This window comes from Pleurodeles waltl, chromosome 4_1, assembly GCF_031143425.1.
Source record: "Pleurodeles waltl isolate 20211129_DDA chromosome 4_1, aPleWal1.hap1.20221129, whole genome shotgun sequence".
Lineage (NCBI taxonomy): Eukaryota > Metazoa > Chordata > Amphibia > Caudata > Salamandridae > Pleurodeles > Pleurodeles waltl.
The window spans coordinates 904,697,599-904,724,831 of NC_090442.1; the positions used below are offsets into that span (position 1 = coordinate 904,697,599).

The following is a 27,233-nucleotide window of genomic DNA, read 5'->3' on the forward strand; positions in this document are numbered from 1 at the left end:
GAGAGTGGAAGGAGGGTGTCTGCCACAGGAGGTGGTAGCCCCCCACTCTAAACAGCAAGAGGGGTGCCAGGACCCCAAAGATGCCTCTAAAGCAGCTCAGCCACCTGTCAGTGGAGAGCTTAGGGTGTGGTTCTGGGTACTGACAGCTGTCAGTAGCCTCTGCTGGGTGCTAGCCTTCCTGGCAGCACTGTACTTGGCCTGGGAGGCAGACCCCAGGGCCAATAGCAAAGTAGGCCCCCTGACCCTATTGGTCATTGTGGGGTTGCTCAAGTGTTGGGTGACCTCTTTGGGTAAGCTAGGTGTTGCCCTAGCAAAGTTTGGAGTAGGGGAGGTGGGCACCTCACTACCCAAGTTGGCAGAGAGAAAGGAGGAAGACCCCCTAGAGGAAAGTTTCAGTTTGTGTTGGGTCCTTTTACTGTTGGGATGGCTTCACTACCCATAGGGAGTGACCCTGACAGGAGGATATAAGGCAGAGTAGGCCCGGCAAAGGGACAGCCAGTTTTCTTCACTGTCTTCCTCGCCTAACAAGCCAGGAAGACTCTCCCAGGGTTGGGCTGAGTCTCCTGGGCGTGTGGGCTGGGGGGGGGGGTTGTGTGAGAAAACAGGGCTGATTGCAGAGGCCCCATAACTTTTTGCCCCCATTTTCCTCTTTTTGCTGGTGTTTTCCTGACTTTGATGGTGCCCTGGGTACTGCTAACCAGTCCCAGGGCCTGTGCTCTGTGTAAAATGGATATGCAAATTAGGCTAATTATAATTGGCTAAGTTAACCTACCTATAAGTCCCTAGTATATGGTAGGGCATGTAGGTTTAGGGACCACAGCATAGGTGGTGCACACCTAGGTGCACTGCTGAGGTGCCCAGTGTCATTTTAAAGGCAGGCCTGCCTTGCTGGCTGCTTTTAAATTAACTTATATGCAAATTCGACTTTGGAATTAAAGGTACTTCCAAAGTCTTAAACTACCTTATTTTTACATATAAGTCACCCCTAAGGTGTGCCCTATGTGCCCCTAGGGCTGGGTGCCATGTAACTATAAGCAGGGACTTTATAAAAATAGATTTATAAGCCCTGGTGAGGTAAAAACAGCCAAATTTGTTTTTCCCTCATTGAAGTAAATGGCCTTCATAGGCTAGAATGGGCAGACTTTATTTTACATTTTAAAGTCTCCTTAAATGTTACATACCAAGAATTTGGTATCAAATTGATTGTTGTAATAAATCCCACAACTTCCAGTTGTTGGATTTAATATAACTAGTTCAGGTAAAAAGTTTAGACTTTACCTAAAAAGTTGCCAATTTCAGCTCTGCATTGTTTTTGCTGCTGTGCTCTGATTGGCCAGCCTGCAGCAGCTTCTGCCAGGCTACCTTAATGAGGTGTGAAGTGGCCTGACTTCACACAAAGGAATGTGCTTGGGGGAGAGAATCTCCCCTCAGCAGATGGTGAGGCAGGAAGGGGGAGGGCTGCCAAACTGGTCTTCAAAGGCAGAGAAGGACATTTGCAGCACCCAGCAACACCCCCACATCCTGCAACCCCAGACAATTAGGTGCCCCCTTGATTAGATTAGGAGAGGGCAGGAGAGGGGTGTGTTTATGATTTTTAGCCACACCAGTGGGTGGGCTCAGCCAGATCTCTCCTCCAAAAATCAGATTCATCCATTTTGGATTTTTAGAGACTGTTGCCTTCTGGGATGGATTTTTGCCACACTTCCCAGGAAGTGGTCATCACAGGGGGACGACCCTGTCCCTGATTGGAGAACCAGGGCCCCCCTGCTTTTCACCCAGGAGCAAGGATAAAACTGGCAGACCTGCACCCACGCCTCAGATCCCCTCCAGAATTCAACAAGAAAGGAACTAAAGAAGAAGAAGGACTGCCCTGCTGGACCCCTGGCTTGCACCTGGACCCTGCACTCAGAAAGACTGCACCAGCTGCACACTTGGGCTTCACCACAAGAAGGACTTTGCCTGGCTTCCACTGGTTCAAGGAGGGACTCCCTGTTTGCTACAGGTGAAAAATTGCTATCCAGAGTCCCCTGCACCAACTCCTGAAAAAGTGACCAGCTGACCACTGTCCAGTGGCCAAAAAGGAGTTTGCGCCAGGTGTATTCTGGGAGTTGAAGTCCGCACCCCCAAGGACCATCACAGAACTTCTGTACCCTTGGGGTGAGCTGTGGACCCCAAAAGAACCTTAAAAGAACATCTGGGTGAAGCCCCAGAAGTTTGGAAAAGATTGGAGAATTTTTTTAAAAAAGCTCCATAAAGTGACCGACCCGACGTGGAAATTCTAGCCGGCTTGCCTCAACCGCGACCCGGCCTGACTTCGTGGTTCGTCCCGGTAAAGAAAAACATCCAAAAAAGAGACTAAGTCCGAACGTAAAAAGTTGACCGGGACCTCCCAGCCATCGTATCCGAGAAGGGCTCCACGGACGTCGGATCAAGATCCAGGTTTACCCCGGTCGAAGGATTTTCATCTCGAAAAAACGACTAAGTCCGAAGGTAAAAATCACCACCGAGGAAACCGACTTCGCGTATCCGGACAAGGGCTCCAGGAGGTCGGATTCAACTGGCAGGTTCGTCCCGGGGAAGAAAAACATCAAAACAGAGACTAAGTCAGAAGGTAACTTTTTAACCGAGGCCTCCCGCGACTTGTAGCCGAGCAGGGCTCCATCGCGGTCGGCCTGAAAGTTTGACTTTGCCCCGGTCCTGGTGCAACCAGATGACCCGATTGGCGCTTTTTGTTTCTAAGCGCTAGAAAATAATAATACTTTAAAAATTCATATCTCCGGTTCCCCTGAACCGATTTTAATCGTTTTTGTGTCATTTTAAAGATAAAAATATAAGCTATTTTTATAAATTGGTTTTGGATTTTTAAACTGTTTCCTGTGTTTTATTTAATTACTGTTTTGTGATATTTGAATGCTTTACACTTTGTCTCCTAAGTTAAGCCTTGACGCTCGATGCCAAGCTACCAAGGGTAGAGCTGGGATTAATTTACTGAGACCCAACTGTACCTATGTGGAGGTTAGTGGCTTGTTGCTAGGTGTAGGTACCTACCTGCCCTACCAATAACCCATTTTCCAACATAATTGGAAGCAGCGACGGGATCCTGTACTTGTGTTCAATATCACGTTACAGTTTTAGGTAAAACAAATTAAAAATCCTTTAAATTGTCCTAGTGCAAAAATTGTTTTTAATTTTTAATTTTAATTTTTTTTTTTAATTAATTTGGATTAATTTCAATTATTGAATTTTTGAAATTTTTCTAAATTCTTGTTTCCAATTTTTGCAAAAAGTTTTTGTTGACACAAAACTAGGGAACCATGGAGCTTGATCTGGCTAGCCTACCCACACTGACAGTAGTCCAGCTTAGGGGGTTGTGTATTGAAAGAGGGTTGCCTGCAACCCCTGATCTCAGGAAGCAAATCCTGATTAAATCCCTGACAGCATGGGCTGAGGTCCAAGAGGTAGAGACAGAGGAAGCTCCAGAGGAGGAAGAAAAAGAGGAAGATGCTAACTCTAACCACTCAGGGGAGGGAAGGCATCAGACCCCAAGTGAGGAAGAGGAGGAACGGTCCTCAATGGATACAGTCACTAGGGGCAGACCCAAAGCTAGTGGTAGGAAGAGGGTCCTTTCAGGAGGAGAGAACCCATCCATCAGGGAGAGAGAGCTGGAAGCCCAGCTAGCCTACATAGCTTTGGAAGCAGAGAAGCTGGCCCTAGAAAAGAAAAAGTGGGCATACAAAGAAAAAAGAGATGGAAGCAGCGATAAAGAAGCTGAGGTGTCCATGGGTGGGGGAGTTTGCCCCAGATTACCCAAGGGGGTGGTCCCTGTTTATGTAGAGGGGGATGACATAGATAAGTGGCTGGAGGCCTTTGAGAGGGCACTCCAAATGAGAAGGGTTAGGCCTCAATACTGGGGTTCCCTTTTGTGGCAGTTGGTCCCCAACTCAGGGAGGGATAGGCTTCTGACCTTAAAGGGGGAGGAGGCAGATTCATACCCTAGTATGAAAAGGTGCTTAGCCAAGAAGTTTGGTCTGACCCCAGAGCAATATAGAATGAAGTTCAGGGACACCCAGAAGGTCAGTACCCAGTCTTGGGTTGACTTTGTAGACACCTCACTAAAAGCACTGGAGGGCTGGATTATTGGTAACAAAGTAGATACTTATGAGGGGTTATACAATCTGATCATGAGAGAGCACATCTTGACCAATTGTACCCAAGAAAGGTTACACCAGCATCTAGTGGACTCTAAGCAGACCAACCCTAGAGAGCTAGGGGAGGCAGCTGATGAGTGGTTGAGAACCAGGGTGGTTGTCAAGTCCCAGGGGGGAGACTCCAAGAAGGGGGGGACAGGTCCCCAAAAACCTAAGGAGGGAGGTGGTAAGCCCACCACAGAGACTCCCTCTGTACCCCAGAACCCTAAGAAGGAGGAGAGTAAATCCCACTCCCAATCTGACATGCAGAGACAGGGAGACCCAGGGTTAAAAAAGCTCTTGGACAGTAGGGCTTGCTTTGACTGTCAGCAGACAGGTCACTTCAGAGGAGATGCAGCCTGTCCAAAGAAAGTGGTTAGCACTGGGCTGTCCAGTGTAGCCATAGAGGAGGATTCCTCAGATGATGAAGTCCTCCTAGCATTGTGCTGGGAGACAGGACCAGATGGTAAGCTGGTGATCCCTGAGGGTGGGAGTAGGCACTTCCACCACATTCAAGTGAATGGGATCCCTACCACTGGCCTGAGAGACACCGGTGCCAGTCACACTATAGTGAGTGACCGGTTAGTGACCCCAGACATGTATGTCCCAGGAAAGACAAAGAAAGTCAGGATAGCCACAGGGGAGGTCACCTCCAAACCTGTAGCCATAGTGCCCCTAGAGAGGGAGGGTATCCTTGACTGGATTAGGGTGGTAGTCAGTGCTGACCTTCCCCTAGATTGTATCCTGGGCAATGACCTCTCAGAGGTGAGTCTGGTCACAGATGGGGTGGTCGCCCAGGGCGCCCCCCCAACCCAAAGTCCTGGGGAGTCAGTCCCTACAGTTAGGAGACAGGGGTCCCCAAGAAAAGGAAAGAAGAAAAGGAAGGGTAGGCCACTCTTAAAGAGAGTTCCAGGGAGCCAAGGGCCTTCTGCCCCAGTAGGGGGGGAGCCCAGAGTTGGCACTGGTGAGGCCTCACCCGACCCCAAGGAAGTCCTGAGTAGTCAGGCAGCTGTCCAGATGCAAGGTGTTGCCCCTGCACTGACAGAAGGGAGAGTGGAAGGAGGGTGTCTGCCACAGGAGGTGGTAGCCCCCCACTCTAAACAGCAAGAGGGGTGCCAGGACCCCAAAGATGCCTCTAAAGCAGCTCAGCCACCTGTCAGTGGAGAGCTTAGGGTGTGGTTCTGGGTACTGACAGCTGTCAGTAGCCTCTGCTGGGTGCTAGCCTTCCTGGCAGCACTGTACTTGGCCTGGGAGGCAGACCCCAGGGCCAATAGCAAAGTAGGCCCCCTGACCCTATTGGTCATGGTGGGGTTGCTCAAGTGTTGGGTGACCTCTTTGGGTAAGCTAGGTGTTGCCCTAGCAAAGTTTGGAGTAGGGGAGGTGGGCACCTCACTACCCAAGTTGGCAGAGAGAAAGGAGGAAGACCCCCCTAGAGGAAAGTTTCAGTTTGTGTTGGGTCCTTTTACTGTTGGGATGGCTTCACTACCCATAGGGAGTGACCCTGACAGGAGGATATAAGGCAGAGTAGACCCTGCAAAGGGACAGCCAGTTTTCTTCACTGTCTTCCTCGCCTAACAAGCCAGGAAGACTCTCCCAGGGTTGGGCTGAGTCTCCTGGGCGTGTGGGCTGGGGGGGGGTTGTGTGAGAAAACAGGGCTGATTGCAGAGGCCCCATAACTTTTTGCCCCCATTTTCCTCTTTTTGCTGGTGTTTTCCTGACTTTGATGGTGCCCTGGGTACTGCTAACCAGTCCCAGGGCCTGTGCTCTGTGTAAAATGGATATGCAAATTAGGCTAATTATAATTGGCTAAGTTAACCTACCTATAAGTCCCTAGTATATGGTAGGGCATGTAGGTTTAGGGACCACAGCATAGGTGGTGCACACCTAGGTGCACTGCTGAGGTGCCCAGTGTCATTTTAAAGGCAGGCCTGCCTTGCTGGCTGCTTTTAAATTAAAGTTATATGCAAATTCGACTTTGGAATTAAAGGTACTTCCAAAGTCTTAAACTACCTTATTTTTACATATAAGTCACCCCTAAGGTGTGCCCTATGTGCCCCTAGGGCTGGGTGCCATGTAACTATAAGCAGGGACTTTATAAAAATAGATTTATAAGCCCTGGTGAGGTAAAAACAGCCAAATTCGTTTTTCCCTCATTGAAGTAAATGGCCTTCATAGGCTAGAATGGGCAGACTTTATTTTACATTTTAAAGTCTCCTTAAATGTTACATACCAAGAATTTGGTATCAAATTGATTGTTGTAATAAATCCCACAACTTCCAGTTGTTGGATTTAATATAACTAGTTCAGGTAAAAAGTTTAGACTTTACCTAAAAAGTTGCCAATTTCAGCTCTGCATTGTTTTTGCTGCTGTGCTCTGATTGGCCAGCCTGCAGCAGCTTCTGCCAGGCTACCTTAATGAGGTTTGAAGTGGCCTGACTTCACACAAAGGAATGTGCTTGGGGGAGAGAATCTCCCCTCAGCAGATGGTGAGGCAGGAAGGGGGAGGGCTGCCAAACTGGTCTTCAAAGGCAGAGAAGGACATTTGCAGCACCCAGCAACACCCCCACATCCTGCAACCCCAGACAATTAGGTGCCCCCTTGATTAGATTAGGAGAGGGCAGGAGAGGGGTGTGTTTATGATTTTTAGCCACACCAGTGGGTGGGCTCAGCCAGATCTCTCCTCCAAAAATCAGATTCATCCATTTTGGATTTTTAGAGACTGTTGCCTTCTGGGATGGATTTTTGCCACACTTCCCAGGAAGTAGTCATCACAGGGGGACGACCCTGTCCCTGATTGGAGAACCAGGGCCCCCCTGCTTTTCACCCAGGAGCAAGGATAAAACTGGCAGACCTGCACCCACGCCTCAGATCCCCTCCAGAATTCAACAAGAAAGGAACTAAAGAAGAAGAAGGACTGCCCTGCTGGACCCCTGGCTTGCACCTGGACCCTGCACTCAGAAAGACTGCACCAGCTGCACACTTGGGCTTCACCACAAGAAGGACTTTGCCTGGCTTCCACTGGTTCAAGGAGGGACTCCCTGTTTGCTACAGGTGAAAAATTGCTATCCAGAGTCCCCTGCACCAACTCCTGAAAAAGTGACCAGCTGACCACTGTCCAGTGGCCAAAAAGGAGTTTGCGCCAGGTGTATTCTGGGAGTTGAAGTCCGCACCCCCAAGGACCATCACAGAACTTCTGTACCCTTGGGGTGAGCTGTGGACCCCAAAAGAACCTTAAAAGAACATCTGGGTGAAGCCCCAGAAGTTTGGAAAAGATTGGAGAATTTTTGAAAAAAAGCTCCATAAAGTGACCGACCCAACGTGGAAATTCTAGCCGGCTTGCCTCAACCGCGACCCGGCCTGACTTCGTGGCTCGTCCCGGTAAAGAAAAACATCCAAAAAAGAGACTAAGTCCGAACGTAAAAAGTTGACCGGGACCTCCCAGCCATCGTATCCGAGAAGGGCTCCACGGACGTCGGATCAAGATCCAGGTTTACCCCGGTCGAAGGATTTTCATCTCGAAAAAACGACTAAGTCCGAAGGTAAAAATCACCACCGAGGAAACCGACTTTGCGTATCCGGACAAGGGCTCCAGGAGGTCGGATTCAACTGGCAGGTTCGTCCCGGGGAAGAAAAACATCAAAACAGAGACTAAGTCAGAAGGTAACTTTTTAACCGAGGCCTCCCGCGACTTGTAGCCGAGCAGGGCTCCATCGCGGTCGGCCTGAAAGTTTGACTTTGCCCCGGTCCTGGTGCAACCAGATGACCCGATTGGCGCTTTTTGTTTCTAAGCACTAGAAAATAATAATACTTTAAAAATTCATATCTCCGGTTCCCCTGAACCGATTTTAATCGTTTTTGTGTCATTTTAAAGATAAAAATATAAGCTATTTTTATAAATTGGTTTTGGATTTTTAAACTGTTTCCTGTGTTTTATTTAATTACTGTTTTGTGATATTTGAATGCTTTACACTTTGTCTCCTAAGTTAAGCCTTGACGCTCGATGCCAAGCTACCAAGGGTAGAGCTGGGATTAATTTACTGAGACCTAACTGTACCTATGTGGAGGTTAGTGGCTTGTTGCTAGGTGTAGGTACCTACCTGCCCTACCAATAACCCATTTTCCAACATCCTCCCACTGTATGTTGTTTGTAAGTCTTACTCCCAAATAATCTATTGAGCGTACCTTGCTTAAGGGAGCACAATCTAAGGTAAAAGTACATTTCCTAGCAGAACCCGTACTTAATATTATTAATTTAGCTTTGCTGGCATTAAGTTCCAGGCCATGGTCTGCACAAAAAGCACTGAACCTGTCAACCAGGATCTGAAGACCAATAGGGGATTTAGAAATCAAAAGAGAATCGTCTGCAAATAATAAAATAGGATTTTTTTGCGCATTCAGCGAAGGAGCATCGTTTTGACAAGAAGACACAGCATGCATCACCTCAATAATAAACAAACTAAAAAGGGTTGGTGCAAGGACACTTCCCTGGCTTCCCCATCTCACCTGGGAATATGTATTCTCGTGCAACCGTTGTAATAAATGTACTATATTATCAGGAATACCTATTCTATAGAAAACTTCCCAATAACTTTCCTCTAGGGACCAAATCAAAAGCGGATCGAAGGTCCACAAAAGCGACATAAATTTTGCTTTGCCAGAACGACGTATTTCCAATATAGGAGGGTCAACCTAAAAACCTGGTCCACCGTACTAATTTTTGGACGAAAACCCACCTGAAGTGGAGATAGTACCTGATTGACATGATCCCAATCCAAAAGCCTATCCAGAAGCTGCTTGGCAAAAATCTTTTGAAGGTTATTGTTAGACCTGACATGCCTTAGTGTGGTCACCCCTAACTTTTTGCCTGCCTCCCTCCACTTTTTGGACTCTGTTTTTGCTGGCTTTTAGACTCTGCGCACTTTACCACTGCTAACCAGTGCTATTTATCAATGAGGCTGATTGGTCTATAATTAGCGGGAGAACCCACATCACCCTTTTTATGACTTGGAATTATTTCACAAATAGGGCCTCCTGCTGCTATAGTATTTGATAACGTATTTATATACCAGGATCAGATAACTGGTTCATATTTAAAAAGAACCCCCGGTATCTTATCAGGGCCTGGAGCTTTGGCCGATTTTAAAAAGTTGATGGCAGCTATAGTTTCCATCACTGAAAAAACCCAATACAATCTACAGAACCATCGGTAGGTATTTTTGAATCAGCGATCTCGTAACGCATTTCAGCCAGAAACGATGAAGAGGAATCCTGTATAGTGGATAGAGCATAAAGTTGAGAAAAGTGTTCCACTCATCTTTCAGGCTGAATATGCGTACAGATGATACCATTACCCCCTCTGTGTCTATTAGCCAGTAGCTTCCAGAAGGTCCCCTTATCCTGAAATTTTGTTGCATCCCTCTTCTGCATAGGATCTCAGCGCTGTCAGATAAAGATATTGGGCCAGATGTACCAAAGGTTTGCGACTCGCAAACGGGCAGAATCGCAATTTGCAACAGTGCAAAATCGGAAATGGGATGCAAAAAGCCCATTTCCGACTTGCAAAAAGCGATGGGACCCGTTTGCGAGTCGCATCCGTTGCGACCCCATTTTGCGACCCGCAAATAGCAAGTCGCAATTTGCGAGTCGCAAACCTTATGCAATTGCAACGCGCAAATTGCGACTAGTCGCAAAAAGCCGTTTGCATGTCCCATTTACCACTAACTCAGAGCAGGTGGTAACCATTACCAAAGTATAAAAGGGGACCCAGAAGCCATCTGGGTTACTCAAGATGGCGGAGATATACCTGATAGCAGTGAGGAGGAGAGTCTACGCAGCCCAGCAGAGGAGGAGGAGGGGCCACAGACAGGAGAAGATATATAGAACCAGGCAAACTCTTTTTCAGCAAACTGAAGAGGAGCTCTATGACAAATACCGCCTTAGCAGCGCAGCCATTCTAGAATTAATAGATTTACTCAAACCACAGCTAGAACACCAGACTCTGCGTGGCTGCGCCATTCCTACGCATGTGCAAGTACTATGCTCACTGCACCTCTTGGCCTCAGGGAGCTATCAGGGGGTCATTGCTGTGGCAGGTGGGGTATCCCAAAGTGCAGTGTCAAGGTTCCTCAGGGCCTTCCTAGATGCCTTAGTCACGCACATGTCTCACTTCATATACTTACCAAGGAATGAGGCAGAAATGAACAGCACCAAGCTGGACTTTTACAGGATTGCCCACTTTCCCCATGTCATAGGGTGTGTAGATGGGACACACATTCAAATATGCCCCCCTGCAAATCTAGAACACATTTTCCGCAACAGAAAGTGTACCCACTCACTCAACATACAGGTTGTTTGTGATGCCCATTATGTCATCACGGACATCGTAGCTAAGTTTCCAGGCAGTACCCATGACTCATAAATTTTTAGGCATAGTGGGATACATCAACGCCTGGAACGTGGGGAATTCGGAGACACCCCCATTACCGCATTCAAAATTGTGGTCGCATGCGCCCGACGTGGGCTACCTCTCACCCCTGCAGACCCAGATCCGGATGATGAAGAGCAAGAACAACCACATCGCCATCATGGGGATAGGAGTATAGCTAATCAAGGCAGACTGAGACTGGACCACATTGCAACACAATATTTTGGACGGTACGTGTCAACTCCCACCATACTCACCTATTGACCAAAAACTCCATTTGTTAAGTGGAACAAAAATAACTGTTTTATTACTGTAATTAAGAAACTATATACAAGTCAAAATTGTCCATGGGCAGGAAAATGCCAACCAGTCATGTGGCACATTAACGCCATGTGCCACATTTAATGGTCCTGGGTGTTATCTATGATCTCCTGCCCCTCCTGCCAGCCTGGCTGGTCCCTGCTGCGTCCGTGGTGCTCTGCCTACCACTCCTGAGCACCCTGCTGTCAGTGGCAGAGACACTGCTCACTGTTGAGCCCTCCTCACTGTCTTGGGGTGTTTCCCCTGTGGCCCTCAACATTTCCCGTGTCTCCATAAGTTCGATTATGTGGGTGAGACGTCCCAGGCCCCTGGCAACATCCCCAGCAAAATGGCCCATCTCAACTTGCAGCCCAACTGTCCTCCTCAACATGCCTGTTGTAGTAATGGCGAGCCTGCCGATCGATGTGGCCATCCTGTCCAGTCGGTGCATTATCTGCCGATCTCTGCGCCGCCCAGCCTCTGCCTGGGCCACCAGTCCTCCTGCCAGTTCCCTAATGGCAAGGGCAAGGTCCCCAGTGTTCTGGCACATCATGTCCATGCGTCTGTTGAGGTGCTGCATGCTTGCATGGTTGTTTCGCACAAAGCGGTGAAGCACACCACTGATCCTGCCCAAAATTCTGTTCTGCAGGCGCTGACCACGCAGCAGATGTGCCTCACTGGTGGTTGGAGGAAGTATCCCGGATGCAGACTGCAGCCCAGATGCTCTTGTCCTGCGACGCCTGCGCAGCGGTGGCTGCCCTGTGCTCCCACCTGTGTCCTCCCTGCCTGTTGCTGGGGCAGCTTCTGGCGTGATTGTTGCAGCAGGTGTTGCTACTGCAGGGATGCTGCTGACCGTGCAGGTGGGGGTGCTGGCGGGTCCTGGGGTGTCCTCCTGGGCCTGGGTGCTTGGGGTGTTGGGGGTGTCTTGCTGGAGACCTGTGGGATATGGGGAACAGACTGTCAGTGTCTACTATCTATTGCACACATCCTAATAAACATTTGCCCATGAACTGCCTATGTGACTACATTTCCCATAATGCATCATTCTGGCAATTTCTACCCTGAAATGGAGCTATTTTGGTTGTGCATGCACCTGTGTACATAGTGGGTGGGGGTATGGCATTGATAGGGGTACAGGCTTATCACATGGTACTCAACGGTTGATGTGCCGGGCTCTGAGGTGTCCAGGTCCCCAAATCCACACACTGCCTCCTGGTCCAATGTTCCTTCCACCCTTTCTTCCAGGGGTGTGGGTGGTGGCACAGATGATGGTCCCCCTCCTGTGCCTCTCATCTCCCGGAGCCTTTCTGCCACCCTCTCCTTGGCCCGGGAGCGGAGGTCATACCACCTCTTCTTAATGTCCTCGATTGTCCTGTGGCTCACACCCAGAGAATTGATGTTAGCCTGAATGTCCTGCCAGAGTAGTTTTTTTGTGGCCTCAGGGACATTGAGGGCTGCTCTCCCAAAAAGCTCATCATGGCGCCGACAGCATTCCTCTGTCAGCCCCTCCAGCTCCCTCTCAGAAAATTTTAGCTTCCTCTTTCTTGGGGTTCCCTCCATGGCAGCTGCTGTTTGTTCTGTGTGAAGACTGGCAGTTATAAAAGGGTGTGGTCCTCCCTCCTCCCAGGTGTATTTGTAAACTTCCTGGCTGTGATGTCATCATCATGTGCCAGGAAGTGTTTCCAGAGTGTTCTGGTGTGGTTTCTGGAGTGTTCTGCTGCACCTGCAAGCAATTTTCAAGGTAATCGCAATTTGCGACACCTACTCGCTAATTGCGAGTTCGTTTTTTGCACACTCGCAAAAAGCGACCTCGCAATCTGCGGACTCGCACACTGCGTTGCGAGTCCGGCTGCGAGTCGCAAAATCGGATAATTTTTTTTTCTGGCATTACATATTGCGAGTCGCATCAACTCGCAAAATGCGAGTCGCAATTTTAATTTTTGCTACATCTGGCCCCTTATATCTAAACCACAACCTACCCAGACCCAAGTTGGGACAAATCTCTTTGAGACTCCTCATGAGAACCCCAGGGCCCACATGACTTTAACCTCAAATTTCTTAACATGGAATGTGGCAGGAATTAAAAATAAAATAGATGACGTTTATTGGGGATTGTATATAGACACATTTAGTGTATGTTTGTTTCAAGAAACTTGGGCTACCACAAATATACATAGACAGGGGTTTAGTTCCTTTTGCAAGGAAGCCAGGCAGGCCCCTGTGGGTAGAGCAGCAGGAGGGCTTCTAACATGGTTAAGAATATCAGGGGTGGGTAAAGTTAGAGAACTCCATGTGGAGTCGCCAGATATACTAGCTCTATCCATTCAGACAAAGCAAGACTTACCCTTACTTTGTGTTAACATATATAATAGACCTGGACATCAAAACTAACTGTCTAAAACTATCCAGATTTTGAATGTTTTTTTGTTAGAATATAGCGCAACCCATTATATTATTTTAGCTGGCTATTTCAATGTATTGTTGGAGCCGAATTCTGCGTTCTCAGAAGCTACTCAGATAGAGGATAGAGTATGGAAAATTCCCCCATACACATCACAGCAAAAACAGTTGTCAGGGCTTTGCAAATTATTGATCTTATGTTAACCTATGGTCTTCGCCCAGTAAATGGTTGTTTTCCATCTGATACTCCCACAAAATCTATGTATTTTAGAGGGTCCTATAGTAGCATTCTTGATCGCGCACTTATTGATGTGAGGCTATGGCACATTGTTGAAGACCTCAATGTGGGTGATCAATATAATGGCGACCATGCCCCTCTTATTGTAATTTATGATAGGCAACTTCTTTTAAGAAACACTGTACGATGAACTCATGAAGTTTCCTTTCCCATAGAGGTTTCTTCCAATAAATGTACCCTGAAATGGGATTCATTTCGAAATTTGCCTAAATTGTGGGGGAAGCTCTGTACACTAGTTTCTAGTAATCAGTTGTCTATTACTTCTTTTCCATGCTCTCCAAATGAGGCATTGGATTTTCATGAGGACTTATTTGCGGCTGTAAGAATGCTATTTATTAGATCTAGTGGTGGGAACAAATGTTTGAGCAAAGAATTGCACCTAAGTTGGTATGGTAAGCCATGTAAAGATGCCAAGAGCAATCTCTTACGAGCAAATAAATTGAAAGATAGAACTGAGATAATGCACGCCAGGCGTGAGTACACATCTGCCATTAACACCAGTAAACACCTATGGGAGGAAACATCATGGCAGGAATTATTGCTGCCGGCTAGGGATAAAGATTCTGTTCGTTTCTGGACCCTGGTTGCCAGAAATAGGCGTGGTGACAACTCAAGGCCTGACTGTCACATTTCTTCTGAGGTATGGACTGCCCACTTTACAGAACTATACAGCCGTGAGTCTGCCATTTCTTGCGTCCTTGAGAATGACCCCACTGAGGAATTGCCACCTATGTCTAGCCTTACCCCCTTTTCCCTTAAGGAAACTCTGATGGCTCTTAGGGCCCAAAAATCAGGTAAAGCTCCTGGACTGGATGGCATACCGGTGGCCTTGTTTAAATCTGATCCTGCTTTTTGGGGTCCCTATGTTAATAGGGTGTCCAATGCCGTTTTAGCAAGCGGCAATTATCCAAAACCTTGTAAGGGAGCAATTACTGTCCCTATCCGCAAAAAAGGTGAAAGGGGGTTCCGAGTAATTATAGACCCATCAGTTTGTTGGACAATTTACAAAACAAATTTTGTCATCAGGTATTGTGTAGATTAAAAGAGTGGTTGGAAGATAATCAAGTATTGAGCCATTTACAGGCTGGTTTTAGGCAGAAGATCAGTACGGTTGACCAGGCTTTCCATTTCCTTACGATCAAATGGAAGGTAGTGGACGTGGAGGCCAGGAAACTGTTTGTTGCCTTTGTTGACCTCAGGTCTGCCTTCGATTTGGTCCCACGTAGGAAACTTTGGGAAATTCTGAATAAAGTTGGAGTCCCGGGCTCCTGGTTAAACCTAATTAAGGAGTTGCATTACAGGGAGCTATGCTAGAATTAGATGGGGGATGCAAGGAGAGCTAACAGATGAGATTGCAGTATGTAGAGGAGTCAGGCAGGGATGTGTGTTGGTACCTACTTTATTTTTACTGTTTATTAACGTCTGTATCCCCTACTTAATGGATTGTGACAGTGATGCACCCAAGGTAGAGGGACATAGGGTGCTGTGCCTGCTCTTTGCTGATGATACCTTGCTATTATCGCAAACTGCTTCTGGTTTAAATAAATTGCTTGAAAAGTTCTCATGCTTTTGCAAAGACCATGGTTTGGAAATAAACAGCGCCAAAACCAAATACATGGTGTTTGGTGATCTCAAACAAAAAGCCAGAAAGAAGATTTACCTGGAAAGAGAAGCTTTAGAAAGAGTTTTTGACTTTCATTATTTGGGTATAAGGTTGGAGGACTCTTATAGATGGAAGGCATGAGTTTAAAACAGAAATCGGGATGTATTCTGAGATATGTTGCTAAATCTCCTAGCTTTGCAATTACTCCTCCAATAGAAATATACAAAGCTCAAGCAAGGGGAGGAGTTTTTTATGGTGCCGAGGAATACGACCTGGAGAAAGTCAAAAATTATTTTTTGAAAATGCCATTAAAAATTCCAGTAAGCTCTCCAACTTTGCCCATTCGGTTGGATTTAAACCTTTATCCTATTTCACACATTGCTGCCCCACGGCCACTGATGTACTGAATCAGGTTATGGTCCTCGGACATCCTTGGCCCATACAGAGTTGGACTTAATACTCTGATGAGTGCGCAAGCCCTAAAGAGGGTTAGGTGGTGCAGTTATGTGAAAGAAACTTTTTCTGATCTTGGACTGAGTAGTCTCTAGCTGGATCCTGTACACCTCCAAAAAAACACTGTACAGCTTGTGAAAGATGCATATTGGTTGAGAGTACAAGTGGAAAAATTAGCAGAGGTTTCCTCGCCTAGTTTAACCAATAGTTTTTTATCTTCGAAATGCCACTATGAATTTGAGCAATCTAAGGACTTGATTGTAACTCCTTCGGCATGTGCACTTTATATTAGATTCAGGTTGGGAACATTACCACTTTGTTCGTTTACTTGTAAATGATCTAATATTGGTGTTGATAGTGATTTATGTCCAATGGGTTGTGGAGTCATTCAACACATAGCCCATGTTTTATTCTGTTGTCCTGCGTATCATAAGCAAAGAGCACGTTGGCCTATACAACTCTGTAGATCCATGGGCCTTGGGAGTGGGTCAGTAGCCTTTATGATTCTTAAATCAAATGCCCAGGATAAAGTGGCATATCCATTGGCAAAGTTTCTGGAGGCTATTTGGCCTATCAGATGCAAATTATTGAAGACATGGGTATGAAGAGATAAGAACAAGTCTTTATGTGCTGACGATTGTAGTTATTTATCTTTCTCTGTTATTGCATGTGATTATTCTCTTTTTAACATATCATATGTATTTTTATTTAAGGGTTGCTAGCTGATTGATTTGTTGTTTTATTGCTGTTATTTTTATCTATCTATTTTAAAATTGTTCACTTTATTATTATGATGTATTTATGTGTTTTTATGTGCTTTGATGGTATTTTATTTTGCCGAATAAAGCTATTACTTACTAGTTGCATCCAACAATTTCTGCCAGGTAGTATCTGCCCAACCTTTCTTTGACAATTGCAGGGTTTTATTAACACATAGGTCTAGCAGCTCTAATCGCCCCCTGTTATAGAGACATGATAGCTGATTTTAAAGATAATTTAGCATTAGAGCAATCCTTATTGAACTATTCCCTGGCTTTAAAATTATCAGAGGAGTGCCTAATAGTAGACTTTCTATAGAAAATATCCTGCAAATTCCTTACCATTTCTTCGTGAATGCTCAAAATTGGAATGTCACTAACCTCATGCTCCTCATAGCCAGACAAAATTTTTAAGAAGGACAGATACATTTTCTTACCCAGATAAGGGTTAGACGTTACTTTTGGCCAGCTAGCGCGAGTATGCCTATGGTTCAAAAGAGGTCCTGGAACCTCAGAAATCCGAGTATTCTGCAGTCTCCTAAACTCATCACTATGTAAGGTAAGGAGTAGAGGATTGTGATCGCTCTTGTTGCGAAGGTCTACCTTCATATCTATAGAGAGGGACTGAAGCCTGACATCCACTAAAAAGTAATCAATAACACTGGAAAACAACCCTCGCTTAAAAGTGGATGCAATGTTCAAGTCAGAGCTAGTGCGTCCATTACATGCTCTGAGTCCAAATCTAAAACAAAGAAAAGTCAACTGTGAAGCAGCGCGAGAGCCGATACAGTGAACATTTTCCTTCAATTGAGGGATACCCCAAAATTCGTCCTCCTCAGCCATCAAATTACTATTAAGGCAATTGGGTTCAAAGGTGCAATTCATGTCTCCTGCAACCACTAATTGAGTTAGCGAGTGCAGGGTATTCATATATTCAGCTAGCTGGACAAGTGTCTGAGACTCTGATCCCAGAGGAACAGACCTGGCGTACACATTAATTATAATAATTTTAAAATAAGGATTAAATGAAAGTTGGGCACCCAATATATCAGGGGAATTAATGCATAAAACTGAATGATCGCACTGTAAATTCTTATTTAGCAGGATCATAAGTCCCCCCTTAGCGTGGCCAAAACCCTCCGATGCTGATTGGGCCGCTGAAAAATATGTCACAAACCCACCCATAAATATCAGGTCTTTGGCCCAAGTTTCTTGGAATAGGCATATGTCCTGCTTATTAATGAAACTAACCCACTCAGGATCTCTCAACTTCTTACCTATCCCTGCCAAATTCCAGGATATAATTGAAAGTTCTGAGCGGGATATCTGAACCCTAGGACTAAGATGCAAAACATTCTCAGAATTATCGGGCCCAGAAACTACTCTAAGGGTCCTTAAAGGGGAAACATTAGGTAGTCATTCCACTTTTAATGGTAAATGGAGAGGACTATCTAACGTGGTTGGAGCACAACTACTACCAAAATCATGGACTCCACCCGCTGTACCATCACATGAAATAGGTAAGCTTGATATACTACCCAAAGATGGTTAAAGTTGGAGTCTAATGCCAGACCCTCTGGGGTTCCTCAGATAACAAGTGCGTAGTTCAAAATCAATAAGATTGTCCACCAGCAAGTTATCTACAAAATTAATAGAAATAAAATCAAAATCTGATCCTGGTTGACTATGTCTACTCACCTCAAGAATATTGGCATGGATAACAGAAAGTTCCTCTGCATTCGTAGCCAGTAAGTAACCTTATTTATAAGGAAATACTGAGTTTCTCTATAACCAGTGGGTAACTTAGGCACCCCAACCATATAACTGACACCACCTTTGCTCCTCCAGCCTCAGCCCCCATTCTTATCAACGGTAAGATTTGCCCCAACTCGATATAAACCCTCATCAGATGTCCTTGGGAGACCAATAGGGGGTTTAGATAATCCAACATGCACCTGAACACCAGTAACTCCCCGGGGGCCCTTTGCAAAATCAATGGGTTGGGTTATATACCGCTTCCCTGGTTCACAAATATTCCTATCCTTAAGACCTGAATTGTACTTTCGGTCATTTATTACTGACACGCTTGGATGGTTCTCTGTACAGTTTACCACCATACTGCCAGGAGGAACAGTAGAAGCCAAGCCTAAGGGATACTTGTCCACTTGGGCACAAATTTCTATTGCAGGCGGAACAATAGGTGCCCCATCTGGGGCAGGCATAAACTCACCCCCACCAGACCTCTGCCAGTTGCACACATCCCTCTGTACCTGTTCTCCCAAGAATTTATTCAGGACTAATAACACCAAATTCTTTAAATCGTCCAACTTCTGGGAAATAGAGGCCACATCAAGTGCCACACTTGATCGTACTTGTCCATCCTGAATCAGAGACGAGTGAGATATGGTATTTCCTCCTTTACGCTCTTCATGGAGTAAGTGTAAATCGCGTACTGGTGATTCTCTGGATTCAGTCTAGGAATCATAACGATTAGAACATAAAATGCCAGATAACACCAAAACCTCTGGGCTAAATGGAAGGAAAGGTGCCTTTCCCCGAATTAGAAGGCACTCAACGGTTTTCTTTTTCTTTAATCCAGGGTGGGCCAGGTCCCAGCGGCATTGGGGGTGATAAAAGGAGGGGGTTGCAAGGGTACCCCTCCTAGGGCTTCACAAATCCGCATGGACTGTACCTATACAGGGCACTGTAAAATAAGTGTGCGGGGGGCCACATGGCCACCCATTGCCCAAGGGACAACCACCTCCCTTGGACAAAACAGCAGTTTCTAATGGGGAGGCCAGTATGACCTCCCCCACAGCCCTGGGGAGGCCAGTATGACCTCCCCTACAGCCCTGGGGACCGCCACCTCCCCGAGGCTAAATATAAAATTAATTCAGTGGTGCCCGAGTGCCCCCCCCACCAGTCCGGAGTTCTGCCACATCCCTGGGGCTGAAAAAAGATGATGAAGGGGTCTATCGTGGACCCCCGGCCCTGTGGACCACCACCTCCCCGTGGCTAAATTTAAGGTTGAAGGGGGTCATGCAGCCTGCCTTGTGGTACAAATAATGGCCCTGGGGCCCGCCACCCCCCAGGCCTGGCTCCTGCTATGTCCCAGTGTCCCTACCCCTGGAACTAGCTATTTGCTCTGACCTGGTGGGAGCTTTGACAGCACCCACCAAGTCAGAGCAAACGCTCTGGTTCCAGCAGCCAAGAGCTGTCAAAGTGCTCTTACCTGCTCGAAGTGTAGGTTTCATCTGTTTCCCTGTACGCAGAGATGCAGGCAGAAAAGAGATGAAACTATTGCTCTTGTTCACAGGGAGCTGCATGTTTAGCAGCTCCCTGTGTGCAAGAGCAATGCTGGCTCTCACAGGAGGCGGGAACTTGCTGGGACCACAGGAGCCTTGAGGCTCCCCCATGGTCCAATTGCACCCTGGGTGCCTTGGGGGGGACACCCAGGAGACCTGGCCAGTCCCAGGGGATGGGGTGCCCTGGATTTAAATCAGCCCAGGGATGAGGGCAGCATGTCCCCCCTACTACGATTGTTTATGGCCAGGCCCCGGAGGATTGGCCCTCCCCTACAGCATGAAGGTCAGGCCTCAGGGGATAGGGTCCCTGAGGGCAAGGTCAGACCAGAGATGGGGCTCCTCTCCTATTGAATGAAGGCCGGGCCCTGGGGGAGCAGGTTCCTGAGGCCAAAAACAGGCCAGGTAGGGGGGCCCATGTCTCCCCTACAGTTTATGGCTGGTCCCCAGGGGATGGGGTCCCTGGGGCTGAAATTGTCCCAGGAGGGAGGGCCACAAGGCTTTCCTCCCCTAGAGTCCATGGTTCTCCTTTTAAATTGCTACAAGCATGCAAATTTGTAAAAGACTTTGAAGATCCATCCACTTGGCCCTGCACTGTCCACCTTAGTGGTATACATATGTCTTCCTGTCCGTTTGCCAGGATGATGGATACCTTAACAAAGGTCCCCCCAATGTGTTACCAGCCGATTTTGGTGGCGCAATCTTGATGCCGAGGAATATGGGGACATCTCCACAAAACAAAGAATCACTAACATAATGTAGATAAGAGGAAGGACCCTGGTTTGATGGAGATTTACATCTTCATAGTCTTGTTAGTTTCTCTATAGGAAGATTCATGTTATCACAGAATTCTAGAGAAAGACGCAACAGGGAAAATCATGCAAAAACTCACACAAGGTCACAGATGACATTTCTTTGTGCTTCATTACACAGCTGCAGTGTAGAATACATACTGGAGGCAGAAAGGACTCAAACTATAACTAGTAGATTTCTATGGTTTGGTACATATAAAATGTGAACCTAACTATAACGTCCCATTAACCTTTGTTTTTTTTCAGTGAATTTCTTTGTTTTTTTTAATGTATAGCAAATTACATTACTAGACGTTAGTCCAACCACCGCTGCTCACAGCCAGCCACAAGGCTTGACCTGTGGTCAGTCCCTGTGGTCAACCCCTATACCCACCCAACCCTGCACTGCACACAGCCTTCGGCCGTGCACAATGGGGGTTTGCCACAGGGCCTGGCCTGTCATATCTCCCTGTGGCCAACAAGTATAACCACCCAACCCTGCATGGCCCCTCCCTCCTCAGCCCGATATAGGCCCTGGAAACCCCATATCCAGGGGCCCAGTGTAAATATGGAATTGTGTGGGGGGAAAGGGGCTGTATGGTCCCCTCTGCCGATCTCAGCCGGGGCGATCCCATCCCTGGAGCCAGGCATAAACAGTTAATTTTATTTTTGAGGAGAAGAGCTACATAGACCCCCCTCTCCAGGTCAATCTGAGCCCCATGGACCCCAATGCCAAAGGCCTAATATTTTGGGGGGGCCCTGCAGCCCCCCTCCTTAGGCCGATATTGGCCCCAGGTGGGTGGTCTAATTATTTATTGTTTATTTGTAGAGTGGGTTACATGCCTCCCTCCCTAGGCTGATGGCAAGGGAGCCATTTATAGTTACCTTAGGGTGCGAGCTATAGTTACTTTAAAGAACTCTAACTGTAATTGTTGAATTTCTATGGTTTTGTATGAGTAAATTCATAACCTAACTATAACGGCCCTTAAACATTCGTTTTTTTTCCAGTGAATATATATATATATATATATATATAGTTAAAGAAAAAGATCATAAATCAGACATGGTGAACTCAGAGTGGTAGGAGGTAGGCGCAGTGGTTTTGTTTTTTATATATATATATATATATATATATATATATATATATATATATTTCATTTTCAAAAACCTTTATTCGACCCTTAGGAATTGATCGTAAAAGTACAAAGTACATACTTAACAGACATAATAAAACATTAAAAAAAGTTAGAGAAATATAAAAACATTTCTTCATTCATTCTCGCAACCCATCCTAATTAAAAGGTCACGGTAAGACTTCCAAATAAAATCAGTAGCATACATCAGACAGAGTTGTAAGACTGTCAATAAAAGGCTTGAACAGACAGCCAAGCAGACTTTTGGCCTATTACCCCTCCATAGTTTCCCTACTATAAATAGAAATTTTAAGAAAACAACAAACACTAAAACAAATGTTCTGGTTATATAGCATCCTGAGGTATGTCAAGGCCTCCCTGCTCTTTTTAAATGCTTGAGATTTCACAATGTGCCTAAAACAGAGTTAGAGGAATTTGCAATATAATTTTCTAAAGAATATAAAGTGCAATAGTGATTGTTCTGCCATCCCATCACTGGGACAGGGGGCATCTTAATGTCCCACACCTTCACCCCTATGAAAAACACATTATCACCACAGTGTACCTGATCTAAATCAAAAGAGAAGAGACCTCTCCCAGAAAGTAAACTCCACAGTTAGATATAAGGCTGGTTCACCTGATGATAAGGTAATAAAATAATCAAGTGTGGAGTGCTTTCTAAAGACATCCTTGTTTCTTCGGGACAGGGTATACTCTTCATAATGGGACTTAACCAGCCTCTTGTCCGACTTACTAATGGTGTCTGGTGCAGAAAAGTGTTCAGGAAGTCCAATGTCAGCAAAATGCTTGCTGACATAATTTAGCTAAGGGGTGGACAGGCCCTCATTTTGACTAAGACAGCCTAGGACGATATCTCTATTAAAACTGGCTTTGTTGTTAGACCACACTTTCACTCATAGCAAAAGGGGGGCCAACTTAATGGTGTCAGCGACATATTCAAAGTTGAGCTGGGAGTGCAGTATGAAATTGGAGCTGGAGGGTAGGAGATTCAGCAGCCACCCGCAGATTCTGGTTTCCTCTATCTGTACAGGGGAAGCATTGTGGTATCCCCAAATCCCTGCTCCATAAGTGGCTGTAGGGACACAATGCAGCCTGTAGATTTTAAGATATCAGGCAATGGTGCTCCTACCACCCTTCCGGGTTAGAATAGAAAGGGACCAAACCTCCCTCCCTAATTTCATTTGTGCTGCATTTGGTTGTAGAATTGGAGGCATAAAAAATTATACCCAACTGACAGAAATTGTGCACAGAGCTCCGGTGTTGCTCTTGCAGCCTCAAGGACAGCATGGGTTCCCTACCTAGCCCAAAAACCATGATATGAGACTTTCCAAAGGTTGTTGACATGTCAAGGCTGCCCATAAATGCTAAAAAAAGGTTTGACCAGGGTGAACAAGGCACGGGGGTGTTCTGGCCATTAAAACAGTGTCATCCGCATATAATAATGCCAGAACGGGGTGATATGTAACTCTGGGCAGGTCCCTAGTACGAAAGGATAGTCAGGTGCTGAGCACCCTAAGTGGACCTCACTAGCTAGTGGGAAAATGTCAGTGAGATCCATACTGCACCCTGGCCCCCAAACCTTCATGCAGAGACTGTAGGAAATTAACAAGTGTTGCTTCTACCCCTGAATTAGGTAAAAGCAACCCCAATTTGCTCCTGCTCATGTGGTCAAAAGTGGAAGACAGGCCCATAATGGCCAGGTACAGTGGGCAATGCCTGGCAATGGTGTACTTACAATCATGTGCAAGTTCAGGCATTGCTCCACTGTACCTAGCCCTTAAAGGAAGCCATACTGGTAGGGAGATTGAATATCAATCATCATTGGCTAGATCTGTAGAAGATTAAAGATTACCCTCCCTAGAACATTTACAGAACTACTGATGGGGTATTGTCCTGTAACATTTGGAGGACCCTCTATCGCCTTTTTTAAAGATTGGTACTATGGTAGAGAGTGTCCAGGAATCTGGACCTGAAGTACACAGAGAGTTGTTAAATACATTCTCCTAAGTCAGGGTTTTCATGGTAAGAGCACTTTTCTTTTGCTAATAACTTTGGAGCCATTTGACGAATGTTCAGAAAACGTTTCACAAAAGAGTTCATCCATCTCAGCTCCTTCGTCGTATGTTCTGTGCAAATCTGTCAAGTAGGGGCCAAGAAAAAAAATGGTTGGGGTTGTTCAAAAACATTGATTTCCCAAAAAAATGTCCTTAGGAAACTTTACTGTCTGATAAAGAAAAAACGTCTGAACGGAATCACAGCAACTCTGGCAAAAAGTTAGAATTGTACTCAGAAAGTATGCTTTTTGTATTTTGGTGTACATCTGGTCCGCTGTTTTCAATTTGTGTTCAAATAGAAGATTGGGCTGGGCTTGAAGGGGTTAAAAGGTTAGTTTTATCTGGATATTTGTTCCGACGAGAGTCCTGCAGTACTAAAAATTTTAAAAAATAGAGCCTGCCTGATTGGATGAGGGAGCATTTTCTCCCGTCAGTCATTTCATTTCATTCTGGCAGGACAGGGATCTATACTATGATACCAAGCAATCTGATTGGTTGGCCATAACTGAGAACTAAATATTGTGGCCACCATTGCAAGGCTCATGGACTCGGTCCTCATGTACTGAAAGAATACAAGAAGGCAGGGTAGGGACACCTTGACCACCAATGTCATGTGGGGGGGATCCAGTGTGATCAACAGTACTCTCAGTGTGGCCCTCCGATCAGATACCACCACTCAAGCTTCACCTCCTGTTACTACAGTACAGTGTAAGCTTCCAAAAGCAAGTGTGCACATGTACTGAGGTACCATGGGGTTAACCCTGAGTGTCAGGATCTGCATGAGAACTATGGTACCTGAAATAATAAAAAAAAGAAAAATCTAAATGTGAGTTGGAGTCCATAGGCAGATGGCATCCCCGGTGGGGCGGGCCAAGACCTGGTCGGAAGTTAAGTCCTGCTTCCATCCCTCTTCAGTGCACAGAAGAAGGCCGAATGAAGAGGGGTGTTAGCCACTCAGGGTTTGGGCACATGGACTGGCATCACACAACAAGAGGGTGGCCACTCACAGCAGGATTGGCTGAACGGTCTGGCCCCCAACTAGGTTCTACAGCCATCCCCCTGGTGTACAAGGCCAAAGGTAGTTCTGAGCAGGGTCTGTAGCCAGCCATCCAAAGGCCAACCACCAAATGCACACAGCTGAAGGCCATTTGCACAGGGCGGTGGCTGACAGCAGTGGGGTAGGCCCCCATGCCTGGAATGTAGCCAGGCCCTGCAGCTAACCTCCTGTGCATGACAGAGGTTTGGCTCCTGGTGTGGGGTTGGGCACAGGACTTGCAGCCAACACCTTTCTCTTCAAGGCCAAAAGCCATGCATTGCATGGGAGTTGATAGAACATTTACAAAAATAGGAATTCACTGAAAAAACAAAGATTAAAGTGATGTTATAGGGAGTTTTGATAATAAAGTTTTACGCCAAAAAAAGACCAGAATTCACTCAAAAAACAAAGGTTAAGGTGATGTTATATTTAGGTATGTTAATAAGAATTTAGTCTATGTTATAAAAAAAGAGAAATTCCTTGAAAAAAGAAAGGTAAAGTGGTTTTATAGTTCGTGGTTGTTGAAAAGTGATAAGAACTAAAATTTTAAAAAACAATAAAAAACACTGAAATTCACCAATTATAGTTTAGGGCCCCCTCTACCACTGCTTATGATCTCACAACTTACATCACTAATTAAATGTTAAATTACACCATTGATGACATCACTGATGACTTCAAGCTATCATTGTTACATTGTCCTATAGGGTTTGTGAACATGAAGTAATTCAACACGCTACCCATGTGGCCAATTTTCTATTTCCATTTTATATTTTTGAATGATTAATCTGCGAATAGTATGACAATTTGGTATGGACGTGATCTTGAGCACTAACATTGAACATCCTAGAAATGTAATTAGTATTTAACAGCAATAACAAATATGCAAAAAATGTTCAAAAGCAGTTATGTAAAGAAATGCGTTGAATCTCCACATAAATAATTGTTCACTAAACCAGTGAAAGTACCAGTGAAAAGAAGGAAAGCATGCATTTATAGAAAAATACTTTTATTTTTTATTTGACAGTTAATGTTTATGACTTCTTATTGACAGCGCACAGCAACATCATAGATGGGCTTCTTCTTCTTCTGAGTTTCTAACATGACTAATCCGAGTGGAATGGAGAAGCGGATATTGTGACACGTATGCCAGAATTCAGAGTGCGTTTTCTGTTCTAATGTGGGCATGCATGTGTGGCCAAAAAAAGGATGTGAAAATCAGTTTGGCAATGTTATTCGAACTTTTTTTTCTATTGGAAATAAAGCATTACAGAAATACTCCACTAGATTCATAAGTGTGGTCAGTCAGTACGAACCTGTGTGAAAAAGGAAATTATTAGAAATGTTTCTGCACTTCTTTGGTGCCGGTAGAAATATTGAGCAGAAAAGATACTCGTGACCTCAGAGGCTTGGAGAGAGTGTACAGTAACGCATGATTATTGCATAGATTGTGAAAAAACACCCTCGGGGATAAAACCGAAATACAACGAAGTACAGAGAGAACGTCTTTCTGCCTAACCGGGAGGGAGCAGAGCCATTATTAGAGAAAAGCAAAATAAAAGGAATAGATTTAAAGGATAAAGTGAAATGTTTCTCGTTTAAAAAATGGGGACCCTAGGGTCTCAATAAGTATGTTTCCCTGCACATATTTTGAAAACACATAAGAGTTATGTCACATAGAAAGTGCAAAGAATGGTTAATTGATTGATTTACCATTGCACAGACAGTCAAAGTCTGACATACTTTCTGTTGGTCAAGTTTCATGTAAGTTCAACCCATGCTTCGTTTTTTTACATTTTATTATGATTATTATTTTACTTTTATTCTATAGCTTAAGGCCAGTTTGTAAAATCTGCAAAAATAATATGAACACATATTATACTGGGAAAATATTTGCATAGCAAATATTGCTTAACATTTAACTTATAAGTAAGAACAATGGGTATAGTCGGGCAATATCGAATCCAGAATTTCAATGGGACCCCATATTGTTACAATACCGAGAGACAAAATATTAAAATATCGAAATATACGTTTATATCCATTTTCTATACCTAACTCCACATTTACTCACCTTAGTGACACACACACACATATATAAATATCTCACCTACTGGCAGTCGGTCGCCAGCAGGTAGTTTTAATTAGGACCTAATATTTATTGAAGAATTGTTTTTTAACCTGCCTATATCTTTGCCGCCGTTTGACGAATCTTCATGAACTTTCCCCCAAAAAGTGACATGTTGGGTCTTGTTGTTCATGGAAATTGTCGGGATGATCCATGAAGCGTGGGCAAAGAAAAAGGGGTGAGGTGGTCATAAAAAGTGAATTTCCCATGTTACTTCCTATTGACCCTTTAGAAATGACTACAGCCCAAACTGCTGGACGGAACTACACCAAATTTGGCAGAAAGGTAGCTTTTAGTCCACAGATCACCCTTTTTGTAACCTTGTGTAAATCTGGTCAGTCGTTT

At 45.3% G+C, this 27,233-nt stretch overlaps 1 protein-coding gene across 2 annotated transcripts in view; it reads right to left on the reverse strand.

The window, feature by feature from the left end:
- The window catches only part of GRM8 (glutamate metabotropic receptor 8), a 2,784,122-nt gene that overhangs the window by 1,266,923 nt on the left and 1,489,966 nt on the right, over positions 1–27,233 (reverse strand). The window lies entirely within an intron of this gene.